The sequence below is a fragment of the Chamaea fasciata genome, unplaced genomic scaffold, assembly GCF_029207755.1.
Source record: "Chamaea fasciata isolate MVZ Bird 193981 ecotype frontalis unplaced genomic scaffold, bChaFas1.0.hap1 SCAF_13, whole genome shotgun sequence".
NCBI lineage: Eukaryota > Metazoa > Chordata > Aves > Passeriformes > Sylviidae > Chamaea > Chamaea fasciata.
The window spans coordinates 908,357-920,436 of NW_027094098.1; the positions used below are offsets into that span (position 1 = coordinate 908,357).

The following is a 12,080-nucleotide window of genomic DNA, read 5'->3' on the forward strand; positions in this document are numbered from 1 at the left end:
GTGACAGCAGGCTCATCTTTGCTCAGCAGTGCAATAGTTTCTTGGAAGCCAGCAGAGGTGCAAAATATAACTACCTTTCCTATCAAAATCAGCAGGAGAAGCCAAAGCTGGAGTGTCATCCCACTTAACGCAGATGAGTCCTGGTGCAACACCCTCCTGCAGCAGTGTGATCAGCACTGCTTTCTCTGTCTCAGAACACTGAAGAAGCTTAGGACATTGACACTGAGGGATCAGTCCAGGATGCAACAACAGTCTGTATCAGACCTGGATTAGAGAGTTCCCAGAACCTGGTCTTTTGGTCAGACCACATCTTGTTCTTTATGTCCTTTGACGACATAACATTAAGGCCAAAAACCAAAAAACCCTCCAAAATACAGTACAGTAGTCACAGAGAAATTAGAAGCATTCTCTGGAAGAAAACAAGTAATGTATGTCTGTTCAATAAGAAAGGGCCCATAATACGGTTCTTTTGAGGGGTTTGGATAGAACTGCACAGGGATGGCATCCAATCTACCTGCACCATTCTGTGATTTATTTTTGCCTTTGTTGTTTGTTTTTTCCCCTACAGCATTTGCCTCTTATTCAATCCATCTTCTATTTCCTTATCATCAGATTAAATTTTTCAGTTATTTAATGTCCCATAATCTTTAGATCTAATTCTTCTGAAAGAATATTTTTATGCCTAAATAAAATAATATGTATTGCTGGTAGCAATTATGGTTGCTCAGGTCTCTCTTACGTGTGACACTGTGAATGGGAATATGTCTTTTGTAATCTTCAGGGAAAAATATAGTAAGGTAATAGAAGGGACTAGAATTAGAGTAAAGAGCTAAAAAGGCACAAAGAGGGTGGGAGGAAGAGTCCCAGGACTAGCTAGGAGAGGAGAGGGAAGAAGTCAGATTAGGGGCCAAGCAGATGGCAGAAGTTGAGGTTTGTATGATCAAAAGAAGGCTCTGAGGGAAAGAAAGGACAGGGAGACTACAAACTGAAAGGAAAGGAGATGGAAATTTGGAAGAGTGAGTTGGAATTGATGAAACTCTGCCTGTTGATAGAATGAGTGAGAAAAGGAGATCAGGAGAAAAGCTGGGGGGTGGAGAGTGAAAGCTCAGAAAGAGAAACAACCGACCAAGAGCAAGGGAACTACAGCACAGACTTGAAACTGAGCCCACCCTTCCTGCACCATCTATTACCAGCCAGGATTAAAAACCTTCCTGACAGTGTGCATCTGGTTATTTTTCTATTCTGTATCCTTTAAAGTCAGAATATCATGACATAACAATGTACCCTGTTAACTGAAGTGATAGAAATCTGTGCTGCAGCTCTGAACAAAGCAACATTAAACCCTTGATGCAAGCCTTGCTACACTGGGGATCTAAACATCAAAATCTTGCTGACTGGGGAAAACCATCTCTTTCCTCTGATGAAGAGAATTACACTACAAAAGGCTTTAAAGACTGTTAATTCTGCAACACCAGTGATCATGAAGACGTGTGTCGATTAGGTCCCAAAGATTAAAAAAGAAAGAAAAGTTTGTCCAACAGACTGTGGCTGAGACCTTAAACACAAGCACATGTCCATAAAAGTAGAGACAGAGGCATGGGTGCTATTCTGAGCTCTGCCAAAAGAATGGCATGACCTTGGGTGATTTATTAACCTTTCCACACCTCAACCTCCTCATCCATATAACAGAGTGAGGATGACATCTTTTGCCCTTGACAGGATTGTAGATCACCAAGACCTATGAGATACACCCAAGGGTAGCTCACATTAACTGGCTGGTCCTGCATCTCTTGGTGGGAGAGATGCTGTTGCCATTTTATGCACCACCCAATGCAGTCAGAATTATGGTCAGAAGTCATCTCCTGTGGTCCATTAATACACACCCTGGCATCCCTCAATGGAGGAAGTCGAGAACTAATCTGCCTCCAGTCTCAGCTAATTGGAAAAGGTTTTTTTTCTCTATGTTATGAGGATTTCCAGAGTTAAATCTTGAGTGATAGACAGTGCTGTCACAGCAGCATTAAGTGTTTGAAGAGTGATTATTCTTGAAAGACTTCAATTTTTCAAACTTGTGCTTTCAGAAAAAGCTGTGGAAATAAATGAGAACACCAAGGGCTAAACAACACTTTGAGCTTTATAACAATGATCTCCAGAAAGGAGATGCAATAGCCCAACACCTTGCCTATTGCATTTACAATTACAGGAATCTGCAGGTTTCCTCATATCACTGTAGGCATTTAGGGGCTTGCATCATGTGAAATCCTATTCATAACAGTCAGTGTGCTCCTGAGAAGAATCACTCACAAAACGTCAATATACCGTTTTGTAACTTTTCTATTTAATAAAAAAAAAGACAGCTTCAATTAGTGAGGAGTGTTCCGTATAAATTAGATTATTTGAAAAGGTCCAGCATTATTAAAGATATTTTAAGTAAATGAACATTTGTCACTCCAGCAACATTTGTAGCTTTTTAGTTTTCCTTTTTTATTTTTATTTTTTTTAATTTTTATACCTGGTCACTTATTCTGTATGAGTCAAACCCATGCTCATAATTTCTCACTGCAGCTAACAGAAACTATGGCTGCTGAGAAGATGAGTAAGAAACATTCAATATTTATGATCCCACTGCCACTAGACAGCTATGTGGATGCTTTAAACTTGCCCCACAGAGTCTGTATGTTCTTGATCCCAAGATCAATATAAATGGGAGTGACTCCACAGAAGGGCAGAGAAGGGCCCACTATAGAACAACTCACCTCACTGTCTAGCCAGAGGAAAGAGCACTTTGTGCCCTGGTGATGCACAGACAGCCTAAGCTCCAAGAACTGAATGGCCAGCCCAGCCAACATGAACCATGCTACCTGTTTGGAGATCAAATCCCAAACCTTGCTGTCAGCAGAGAAGAAAAAACAGATTCTTTCCTAGCAGCTTCCTCTCCTCATCCACTCTCTTGGCCTCCAATCAGCACCAGGACATGAACATTTCCTTTCCTCTTATTCTCTAAAGGAATATTTAACTTGCATTTTAGCAAAAAGCTTTTATTATTATATACAGATTTATCAGTGAAACCCTTCAGGGGGAAAGTTTTTGTCATCCGTGAAACTGTAGCACAAAGAAACCTGCCCTTATCTTACTAATTACTCCAGTGTCTCCCCAAATCCTATCAAGCTGCTTGTTATTAATCAGTTAGAACAGTGTTGCCTGTATGGCAATATAATATATGCTGGGATGAGATCTGTTTAGAGAACTGCAGCTTTGGCACTGAGCAGGGAGGTGCTGATGCTAAGAGAAGTAGGTTTGCTAGTCTATCAGCCAGATCAGGGGCCAGCAGACCCCTGAGATTTCAGGTGTTGGATGCAGAGGGCTGTGTATGTCGTGGTCCCATCTACCTTTTCCACATTGTCCCTAAAATAACAGCATATTTTGAACAACCTTGAGCCCAGAAGAAAAGGTTTTGGGATAGATGTGGATGTAAGTCTGTTGGAGGTATCAAACACTATGGTGCACACTTGATGTCCCACCAAAAGAAAGAGGTTCTTCTACCTGCCCCCTGACTTCATGCCTGTATCCCAGCATGCAGAAGAACTGAGAAAACCTCATGACCAAGTTTTTTTTACTGTCACCACTCTGAAGTATCTCCATGACAATATATGGATAATGTAGGGAGAGAAGTTATTTTATCAGTCCCATTCAACCAGGATCTTCTCTAATGGAAGCTGAGAAATTCACTAAAGAACTTACTGATCCAAGGCACAAATTACTGCTAATGCAGTAACCAGTGGCATGGGCTCTCTTCTCAGAGGAGTGTGAGCGAGCTCCTCTCAGATGTGTTAGTACCAGGGTCTTGACTTAACTCCTCAAGAAAATTCCTGCTTAAGGCAAGTTAGAATTTGCTCTGGAAAAAGCTGCAGCAATGAAAACAGAGAGCAAAGTAAATCTGCAGCATTCCTCTGAAAGTCAGGTGTCTACTGAGGAAAAAGCTGCACACATTGATGAAGAAACTTGAACCATAAAGTTTTTGCTAGAAAGTCAATGTGATTTTTTTGCCAAGCATAAAGATAACACTCTAAACAAGAACTGCTTTCTTGGGGTGGAGGTGAGGAGATACATAAGAAACAAGAGAAATGTTATGTGATCTTTCTCTGGAGACATCCTTCTACTTTGTGACAACAAGCAGCTCTGAGTGAAGATGCACCTGAACCCATTCTTCTTTCCACAAGAATGTCAAAACACATTGTTAACTGTGGCAGGTCAAGTTTCATAGCCAGGCTGAAAAACAGCAAATTATTACTATTGCTATTTACAGGTCATGAAACTGAGACACAGAGAGATGAAAGAACTTGCCTACAGTCTATTAGAGGCAACACTAAGGAGGAAATCCAGGAAATCTTTTGGCTCATCATATGCTTTGTGCACCATTTCATTTTCTTTCCCCAAAAGGCAATGCAGTGTTACAGGTACACTGCCCTTAATGAATATGCTTCAAGCAATAGCCCACAGTAATCTCACCACAGTCTTTGGCCTTATTTTCTTCAATGATCAACATTGCCCCCTTCATTTTACACATTACTCCTTTCCCATTTTAGTTACAGTATTTCCAGTCTGAAAAGATACTGATTTTGCAAGGAAAAAAAAAAAAAAGTAATTCTGCTGACTTCAAATACAAGCTGGTCTTAGTCTATTTTAATGAAGGAAGAATACTGGCTAGATATATAGAGTTATCCTCTATTCAAGGTGTGCTGTGGGATCTTAAATATTCATCTGGACAGGACATGGGGAGAGCAGATGGGACTTCAGTTTAGCGTTTATTCTAGCAGCAGCATTCAAGGGGGCAGTGAAACTCTCAGTCCCAAGCCCCAGCCCTAGCTTACTTAAAACCTAAGCTGACCTTCTAGCCAAGGAGTAAAATTACTGTTGAGTCAGATGTATAAGAATGCAGAGGGAGATGGCAATGGCTCATAAATCTGTTTTGTATTTTAGCGTGCCATTAAACTGCTCATAATTAGGACAAAGCACAGGATGAAACCCTAGGCAGGCACTGATGCTGCCCTTATTACCTGTGGATTGATTCTCCTCTCGCTCACGCTGGTGTTACATCCATGATTTGCTGGTGTTCCTCTGGTTTACTTTGCTGCAGTGAGGGTATGAATCTGGCCCAGAGCTCTAATATCCGTTCTAATTTAATTTGTGTCTCTGCCTCCACATGGGAATTCTCATCCAGACATAGCCCCATCTGGGCCCTGTGCTATTTCCAAATATAGGACCCTTTCCCATTTGTGCTGGATTGGGTGGGAAACCCACCTAACTATCCATTCACATGACTTGATATATGTTTTAAGGTTAGACTGAAGATCTTTCGTCTGCTCACAGTCAATTTTAAGTACATTGCATGTTTTATTATTTTGTGTAGTTTTCTTGCACATAAATCAATATATAATGAAGCTAAGCACTTTTACACTTGCTAAGGCATTGTGCAGACATTAACTCTTCTAGGCCCCTGGAGGTGAGTAAAATAGAGAACATTAGTAGCTTCTCTATCTAGGTCTATCCAGTGCATTCCACAGACAAATAAATACACATTGGATTTTACAGACAGATAAAATGAGGCTGGGAGATTAAAGAGCAAACTGTACTAGGACAAGGAAGAATATGACCCAGAGAAATCAGAAATGCTTTTCTGGCAGCTAAAAAGTGCAGAGAACCCACGCCCCTGTGTGCTATGAAACTGAGCTCCCAGCATCCGACTTTGGATACAAGTTAGATGCAGAGCCAAGGCCAATGGATTTATGATCCATGATGATCACTTCCTAATTTTACCCCACAAGGGATATGCCTTCAGAAGGCAGACAGCTCAGAAGATTTATGGAGATGATTGCTTTTCTTTGGGGCCTATGCCAAATGTTCTGGTGTGTTAGGCTAGAGATGGAGATGCAGTGATTTGCCCAAGATAGCACAACACAATGGGCCAAGGAACTGAATCCCAGAGGTGTTCCAAGTGCAATTCTGCAGGGCAGCACTATTCCAGTGGTGTTCTCTTCTGCTGATTAACAGATTCACCTCATGTGTGTCCTTAAACTCTAGAAAGAAAAAAACCTCTGAAATGAATGATTTCCCTATTCCAGCAACCCCAGCTGTCACAGATTACACCCCAAAGCAACATCATTCCATGAGTAAATACCTGTGAATGTCTAAGGAACAAACCTGCGGGGGGAAGGAGGAAACAAATTCATGGCATAACCTCAGGTGAACGTTTGTTACCAAACCCCTTTATGCCCTGCCAGAGGATATGGGCTTGCTAGAGCCTGAAGCTCACACCACAGCAGCTCACAGTTGTTAATTCCAAAGAACCAAGCTCAAACCTTGCTGTGTTGGCCAGGATGGAGGCCAATCACAACACAAGGCAAATCCTTTTAATATGTTGCATATCATTGCAGTAATCCAAGACAAATCTCAGAAAAGAATGTGACTTTTCCAAGAGTATTTTTGTCACTGAAAAAATTAGTCTAGCAAAGAAACAGCAAAATGATCTTAGCAGCGTTCAAGTTGCCTGTCAGCCTTCGAGTGAGAATCCCTAGGAGGAGTCTAAGGAGCCCACAGTATCCATGTGGATGCCAGGGAATGCTGCAGATCCTGCTGACCCTTCCCACACAAAGGCAGAGAACTACAATTACACCACTCAGCACCAATGCAGAGTTTACTTTTCTGTTCCAGGAGACCAACTCCATTTGTTGTAAAAACGTGTGCACAGCCTCTTTATAGCCCTGACTTCCAAGGTCCAATGGCACATGCTGAAAACATCTGCAAGCTTCTCATTTTGCTATCATCAAACTTAGAAATACACTCTCTTAAAACATAAAAGCTGAGGTTCAAATGATTATACCAATTTAAGAAAAATATTAAATATTTCCAGATGTAATAAAATGCAGTGTGGTGATAAGAAGTCCCTGCAACATTACCACTGGGAGCAGAATGACTGAAAGGTGACCTAGTGGGAAAAAAACTGGGAGTGCTTGTTGACAGTGGCTGAACATGAGCCCAGGTGTGCCCAGGTGGCCAAGAAGGTCAGTGGCATCCAGGAGTGTATCAGAAACAGTGCTGCCAGCAGAACCAGGGAAGTTATAAACCCTCTGTACTTGGCACTGGTGAGGCCATACCTGGAGCCCTGTGTCCAGTTCTGGGCCCCTCACTGGGAGAAAACATCGAGGTGCTGGAGCCTGTCCAGAGAAGGGCAAAGGAACCGGGGAAGAGTTCAGAGCTAAGTCCTATGAGAAGCAACTGAGGGAGCTGGGAGTGTTTCGTCTGGAGAAAAGGAGGCTTGGGAGGGGCCTTATTGCTCTCTACAACTCCCTCAAAGGAGGTTGTAACCAGGTCAGCCTCTTCTCCCTGGTAACAAGCAACAGCAGGAGAGACCACGGCTTCAAGCTGTTGCCAGCAGAGGTTCAGGTTGGACAGCAGGAAGAATTTCTTCACAGAAAGGGTTGTCAGGTATTGGAAGGGGCTGCCTAAGGATGAAGTCTCCATCCCTGGAGGTGCTCAGGAAACAACTGGGTGTGGCACTTAGTGACATGGTCTATTTGTCATGAGGTGATTGGTCAAAGGCCAGACATGATGAGGTCTTTCCTAACCTAAATGATTTTGTGATTCTGTGTGAAAATAGTGAGAAGACAATTCCTATGACTGCTCGTTAAATAACTTACACCAAATCCTGACTCAGTTGCCAAGAAAGTGCTATAGATCTAATCAGAAATTTCCACTTACCTAGTGAATGCAGAAAATCAGCACTCTTTCACCTGAGTCAATCCACACCATTCTCTGGTTGTCTCCATTTCCATTACACAGTAGAGAACTGTTCCAATGGAATAGGTGGATTCTGGCTCCTTTAAACATGTTCTCTGGGCATTAAAGTTCAAAAGCTGGGAAAAAAGAGTGATTTTAAAACATACTAAATAAGATGCATATTGCAAAAATCTCTGAATTAGAAGAATGTCTTACAAAATGAAAATATGCAGATGAAATCTGTAATGAACAAAAAAGTAATTTAAATTGTTCCCTGAGGAAAATAACCCAAAGCATATCTTCTTAAAACAGCAAAGAAATTCCTGGAACAAAGAACAATTTACCTTCTTCTGTTTTTGGAAAAAAACCCTGCAATTTGCACACTGCAGAATTGTTTACTCTGTTAGCCATTCTGGAAAATAAAATCAGTGCTTGACACAGGATCTGAAATGATCAGTACAGCCCTAATTTCCAATGTCTGTACTCTTATCTTTTTAAATTCTAAATGAAAATTCTGAACACCCTTAATAGCGTCTAACACTTCTACAACACTTTTCACCATCAAGTCTTAAGATACTTTCCAAAGGTTGGAGATATTATCTCCATTTTAAGAAAAGGCAAACAAGCATGGAGAGCAAATTTGCCCAGACCCTCCAAGCAGACTAGGAGCAGACACAGAGCAATGTGTTCTAGTCCTGGGGAAATTAGCATTCCTTTTTAATTGCATTTTTTATTTCCTTTTAGAGAGCACATAGGAATATCTGGAAATTTAGTAGCAATTTTTAAAAGTGCTTTTGGGGAAAAGGAAGATTTTAGTCACTCATTATGTGACTAAATTAATGCACATAGAAACACACTCTTATGAATATAAAACATGGCATACATCCACATTCTAGGCTATTTAATATTTGCTCTGAAACTCTGAATCAGATCAAATCCCTCAACCCAATATTGTTTACAATTTATTTCAACACCAATTTATGAGACAACACAGAGGTTCTCTTCTGTTTATAAGTGGCTGTGCCGTGCTGATGCCACCTTCAACACAACTTTTGTAGTCCCCTGCCTCATAAAGTTCCTGATACTTTCTGAATATTAGTACCTACCCATCCCAACTCTGAAGGGGTAGCTGAATCAGTTTCACGGTATGTTTCAAAGCAAATATTTTACACAACAATAATTTCAGAGCTTTTCCTTACCACTTTAATTCTGTCTCAAGCTCAATTCAGGAACTTAGCAACATCCATTGATTATCTGGTTACAGAGTCACTTTCCATACATTCATATGTGCAGGTGCTATTATATACATATTGAGCTACAAATCAATTTCACAAACATTTCTAGGCTTAGAACATAAACTCCTCTGCAAATTAGAACTTCGGGCAACTCAACAAGGCAATGTTGAAGCAGAAGAATACTCATCACACGAATTAAAATTGCCAGCAGCTAATTGACCCTTCTATTTCCCTTTGAATCACAGAGATGGGAAGTATACGCTCCCTGAAACATTCCCAGCTTGAGAACAGGCACGCTCCTGACACAGGAAACAGCTAACCCGTGTCTGGAGTAGTAGTGGATATTTAACACCTTGTACCAGAAGAAAACAGAAAAACATTTTACCAGGTGGAAGAGCTAGGGTAGGTAGACAAGGTATAATTATACTCACTGGAATTTGGCCAGAAAACTTGATTAAATACACCCAACAGCCTCATGAAAGCTTTAAACAATCGCTGGTACTTTACTTTTTGGTCTTGGGTAAAGACAGTGCCTTGTCCACACCGATGGGGTCTGGGGTCGCTGCAGCTTTCAGGGGAGTTTTACACGTGTTTTATAGGTGTAAGCACACACAAATAGTTGAAACAAGAGCATGAGTAGACCCTACTTAACACACATTTGCATAAATAAACACCCATTTGCATCAGATTACACAAACGCGGGGTCATTTTCCCGGAGCATTCCGTGCTCCGCTCGGGCCTCACACCTCATTCCCCCCCAGGGCTGCTCTTCCCTCCTCAGGAGCCCTGCGGGAATGGCCCTCGGAGGAGGCGAGAGCGGCACCAGGAGGGGAGCAGAGCCCCTCAGAGACGGTGAGAGAGTCTCGGCACCATAGAGATGGTGAGTCTGGGCGCCACGAGGGGAACAGAGCCCTGAGGGGAGCGGCCCCTGAAGGAGATCAGCCCAAGAGCATCAGGGGAAAGGCCCTTGAAGGCCCAAAGGCTGCAAGTACTGTAGTTTCTCCGAGCAGGAGCTCTGAGGTGAGCAGATCTCAGTCCTGTAAAGAGAAGCTGCCCAGGAATCATCTGAAGGGAGGATGGAGGGTGCGGAGGTACCTGTGATAGAAGGAGAGCTGGTCAGACTTGTTTGGGTTTTGCAGTTTTGCTGGGAGGAAGAAGAGCCAGAGAAGGGCAGGTAGCACAGCCAGGGTGGGCTTCGGAATGGATGGGAGCATATCCAGGTGTGGTCTTTGGTAGGGCAGCCCCACCTCCTCAGGTGGGTTTGGTCTGTGAAAGGGAGGAGGGCCCTGGCTGGGAAGCTTTGCTCAGGGCCTTTGAAAGTGGAAAGGCAGGAATCTGCCTGAGGGAAGAAATGACAGCCCACCCCTCCTGAGGGGCTGCTTCTTCTCTTGTGGAAATGTGACTGTGATCCCACAGGAATGCCTGCTGAGGTTCACCTGCAGACAAGCCACATGCACTGTGAGCCCTATCCTGCCCTGCCTGAGGGTGTTCCTGTAGCCCGGGTGGTCAAAGTCTGGTCTCAGGATTTGTGGGGCAGGTGGGAGGTCGAGCAAGGCCCTGCCATGCACCTGGATCTCAGGGCCAGTACTTGTTTGTGAGAAGCATTCCTCTTTGAAGTGCAGGGGCGGTGAGAAATCCCAGCACTCTGCTCCTGAGAAAGCTGTTCTGGAGGCCAGCAGATGGGAAATGTCGTGACTGCGAGGAAAATGAATGAGGTAGGCTGTGGTCAGCAGGATGCTGATCATTCTGAGCAAAATGATCTTAAGGGTTACAGTGGTATCTCTAGGGATGCTGCACTGAGACAATAAAGTAGTTCTGGGCTTGTTCCAGTGTGATTAAGATCTAAATCTCAAAAACAGTGGTTTTGTGGTTAAGGCGTGGGACAGTGGCTCAGCAACTGTGGCTTCAATCCTTTCTCCCTGACTGGCAGTTTAGACAAACTGAAGGAAAACTGTTAATTTATCTGTGTTGGACTTGCATATCTGCAAAATTTCTACTATGCCAGTTCAATCAGTGATGTTTCTTCCTCTCTAATTGTACAGTACCCAGTGCAGTGCTGATCAGCTGTTCTAAGTGTGCTTACAAGGGGGCTAAATTTACTGAGGGGAGTAAGTCACCTGGGCAAACAAGGCTTTATAAGTTATCATTTTGTTTAATTGTAAATGTTTATTGTATAAGAGATGAAAGTGAGAAAATGGAAAAAATATGCATACATAGAAATTTTTAAAATCGAAAGGTTCCCAAAACCTTGTACTAGGGGGCAATAGATATTTAAATGGCACTGTTGAATAATATTAAAAATAGTTTCAGTACTCATGGCTTGTAGAAGTCTCTCACAACCCTGCAAATGGTTTCTCTCTGTACTGACTTTGTCCTTTTCCCATTCACTGAGCAATGATTTTTTCCCATGCTTTTACATGGAGCTGAAATTAGCTTGGTTATTTTTGTTTAACAGCAACCACCTCAATGCATGTTGTGCTTTTTATCCTGCTAAAAGAGCTTTGTTTGTTCCCTGGCATTGGAGATGATGTCAGCAAAGCTCCTGGAAGAGCAACTGCTGTTAGCTAACTGCTGTCTGCTTCACAACCAGCATAGGTAGGAATGAAACCCAGGTACCTTTTTGGCCCCAAAGAATGTAACCTGTGTTTACATTCAGTGGTGTGGCTTCATCAAAATGCAGTAGCATGAAATAGGCATGAAGTACTTGGGGTAGTTTTGAGAACTGAGTTATCCTTCTGTTCAGTAACAATACTAGTAATATGTAGGCAATTTCTGTGTTCAGAGGTCCAACTTTTGAGTAAAATGCAGGAGATTGGAATATCTGAAAAGATAAGGTCATTTACATGGTCTGGCAGGGGTTTGCACTTGGGGTTGATTTTTTTTCACTTCACATAAGAGCAAGAAACTATTTTTGTTTGTTTTGTTGGGAGCTTCATTCATCCATTTAGGACATTATCAATCCAATACATTTCTACTAAAATCTGTGAGACAGGGCCTGAGAAAGGAGGGCAGAAGATAAATACTGTGAAGACAGAAGAAAATGTCTTCTTTAATTCCTGCTGGCAGCAG

The 12,080-nt window shown here is 42.4% G+C and overlaps 1 long non-coding RNA gene across 1 annotated transcript; it reads right to left on the reverse strand.

Annotated features, from left to right (window-relative positions):
• Positions 1-5,393: 5,393 nt before the first annotated feature.
• Positions 5,394-10,193, reverse strand: LOC136296508 (uncharacterized). Its single transcript, XR_010722954.1, has 4 exons — positions 10,107-10,193; positions 7,759-7,913; positions 6,179-6,201; positions 5,394-6,077 (listed from the first exon to the last, which is right to left on the reverse strand). It is a non-coding gene; the product is annotated as an uncharacterized lncRNA (long non-coding RNA).
• Between the last annotated feature and the right edge of the window lie 1,887 nt (positions 10,194-12,080).